This window comes from Herpailurus yagouaroundi, unplaced genomic scaffold, assembly GCF_014898765.1.
Source record: "Herpailurus yagouaroundi ecotype Mexico unplaced genomic scaffold, PumYag 181, whole genome shotgun sequence".
In the NCBI taxonomy this organism is placed as follows: Eukaryota; Metazoa; Chordata; class Mammalia; order Carnivora; family Felidae; genus Herpailurus; species Herpailurus yagouaroundi.
Window position 1 is genome coordinate 7,753,312 of NW_024412412.1, and position 3,500 is coordinate 7,756,811.

Here is a 3,500-nt window from a genome sequence, read left to right on the forward strand (position 1 = left end):
CACATATTTGGTTTTGCCGTTATTACTCATGAACTGTGTGTAATGCACATAGCACGAACCGGTCTCATGCCTTTGCAGGAGATTTATATTCCTCCAAAAGCCTAACTTCTTCATGTAAACAAAGGCATTCACAGTCCACCTCTGCATTATTCTTTAATCAAGTCTTTACTTGTGTACTTTTATAATCTATCGTTATGAAACTACCCATATCTATCACTGTAAAGCAACAATAATTGTATTACATTCACTGATTCTTTGGGTCAGGAGTTCAGATAGGGCATGGCAGGGACGGCTTGTGCCTGCTGCATAAGGGCCTGAGGGAGTTTCAAATATCTGAGGGCTGGACTCATCCAGAGGCTACTTAACTCACATGTCTGGTGTCTGGGTTGGTATGACTCAAAGGCTGGACTGAGCTGGGACTGTTGACTGGTGCAGCTACTCATGATCTCCTGGTGTGGGTAACCCACACCAGGAGATCATGGCTAGGTTCTGTGAGAGACCATAGCAGGAGACGGTGCCCAGAGTGTCTCAAATGACTGGGACCATAAGAGAAGCATGGCATGTGCTTCACTCTGAAAGTCCCCTAGTGGCCCTGCCCTGTGCTCCATTGCTGCAAGCGACCAGAAACCCACAAGATTTAAGGACGGGCAAGGGCAGTAGACTGTGCTTCTTGATGGGAGTGAGCAAAGCACAATTCACGAAAGCATTTTGGACAGGATCTGCTTGGTGGCCATCTTTGGGAAATCTAGCATGCCACGATTCATGCTCTGGGCCACAGTGATTCACATCCCATGGCATGAAAAATAGTCACTGTCTGTCAAGATCCCAAAACATCTCTTCCTATTTCAGTTTCCATCTCAGGCTCAGGGCCCAGAATCTTGTCCTCCAAACTGGGGCATTGTGTAAACGAGACACCACGGATGCAGTTTCTCCGGTATGGTTTCTCTCCATCTGGTCTGTGAACAGAAGAGACAGGTTATGTGTCCCCAAAGCTGCAAATGTTCAACGGGTAAGCAGATGAGGATAATCATGGCAGACTCTCAGTGTTCAACTGGACGCTCGCTGTCCCATAGCAGTTCTGAAATCTGGCAGGGAACGTGTTACCAGCTCCGGGAACGAGGCGTAGACCTACAACCTGAGACATGTTCCTTTGGCATTTGGATGTATCCTGAGCTCTTTGTTCAGTCTCCGAGTCCTACTTTTTCACAAGCCGTAGCCTGTAGTGATAGCTAAGCAGAGTTTTGTTTATTTTTGTTTTTATCTTGTATCTTGTCGGTTCAGGGATTCAGCGATTTTTTTTTTTTCATTTCATCCTGTCTGTCCCTTTCAGTCTCAACAGTTTAAGAACTTTGTTATTTGTCCATTTATGAACCTAGCCATTTAGATAAAATCCATATATTAACAAATCTTAGAGATAAGCCCATTTCTACTTGGGGCCTCTCGTGCGACTTCTGTGGAATAATGTCCTTAAGAATTTTAGAAATCCTGATTGTGTTTTTTAACAGAGGCACACCCTGAAGACCATCAGAAAGGTTTTTGTCTGAATGTTTCTATGTATCATGGGTGTAGATCTTAGGGTCTCATGATGGTTTTCACAATTATCTGAAAGTTTTATCTTTACTCTGAGACAATATTTTTCTGCTAGCCTCTGGTTTTAATATTTGAACCAAAGATCCTTTCTTATTTGAGAAGCTTTCCTGCCTGGAAATACTTTCCTAACACCTCGACACCTGCTTTTAATCTCTCTGCTCTCAGATTGTACCATAGGAGCGAGGAGAAGCCACACGGACCTCGGCTCTTCTCCTGAAGCCTCCTTACCCAGCTGAGTTCATTGGTGTATTTCTCATTCTCTCTGTGACCATGGGTGACTGTTGCTAAACTCCCTATTGCTGCCTATGAGTTTCCTTTCCTCTGGTTTGCGACAACCACCTCCAAAATCTCAAACTTTTCCCAACTACCTTCTTTTTTTAATTAAAAAATATTTTTTTAATGTTGATTCGTTTTTGAGAGAGGGAAAGACAGAGCACAAGTAGGGGAGGGGCAGAGAGAGGGAAATACAGAATCTGAAGCAGGCTCCAGGCTCCCAGCCGGCAGCACAGAGCCTGATGCGGGGCTCAAATCCTCGAACTCTGCGATCATGACCTGAGCCGAAGTCAGATGCTTAACCAATTGAGCCCCTCAGGTGCCCCTGTAACTAGCTTTTAAGGGCAGCGTTCCGTTCCTGTGGCTGCTCTGACCAATGACCATAGGCTGGGTGGTTTAAAGCAACAGACATTGATTGTCTCTGTTCTGGAGGACCAGTCTGCAATCAGTGTTACTGGGCAGAATCAAGGCGTGGGCGGGGCTGTGTTTCCCCTGAAAGTTCTGGAGGAGAATCCTCGCTTGTCTCTTCCAGCTGCCGTGGCTTGTGGCTGTGTCGCTCTGTTTCCTGCCTCTGTCTTCACTGCCTGCTTTTCTCTGTGTCAGAACCCCTCCTCTCTGATGGGGACACCTGTGCTGGCATTTACGGCCCCTCTGGATAAGCCAGGTTAAGTCTCCTCATCACAAGACCTGTAACTTAATCATACCTGCAGAGAACTTTCCATAAGGCGATACAGGCCCCAGGAATGAGGATGTGAGGGTGTCTTGGGGGGGGGGGGGCAGCATTTCAGCTCACCACAGGCCTTTCAGGCTTCCACCTGACCCTTCATCTTGAAAACACATCCTGCCTGTTTGGGCAGACCTTCATTTCTAGGCACCCAATTCTATTTCACACCGTTGCTGCACGAACAAAGCACCATGGGATTTGTTTAAAAAACAAATCCTTCCCTCCTAGATTCCGTGGTTCAGGAATACCCACCGTGGGAGGGGATCGATGTTCCCTGTTCCATGGTGTCTGGGGCCCTGCGAGGGCTGACGTGCCTGAGGGCGGTGGTTTGGAATCTCATGGTGAAGTGTTCGCCGTGTGTGCTGAGCGTGGGGCTTTGGGTTCTTCTCGGTTTTACTTGTTTGTGTCTACGTTCCAGGTTCCTCCTGAAGGTACCTCTTCTGTCTTTGGAGTAAAGGGCAGGGGAACCCCGCGGATTCAGCGTTCACAGCCAGCGAGCGCGCATCCTCATTTATATGATAAATCTAGGAATCAAAGTAATGTGCAAACAGCTAAGAAGTAAAAAAATAGGTATATATATAGTGTACGTGCTTTTCACTCCACAGCTGGGTAGTTGAGAGTGAACTTGAGAGCCAGGTGCCCTTGGTTACACCCCGTGATACCATGTATTAGCTCTACAGCTGAGGAAAATTGGTTCAACCATCTGTGCTCAGCCTCCTCGTGTCTAAACTGGAGAGGACATTACCTGCCTCTTAGGATGTTGTGGCAATTAAGTTAATATCTACATGCAAAGCGCACAGAACAATACAAGAAGTAGCCGATACTCAGTAGGCAGTTTATAGTAAAAATGCAATGTTAGACATCCCCACCACACGTAGCTAAGGACAGACATGCACAGATATCCTCCCCACTC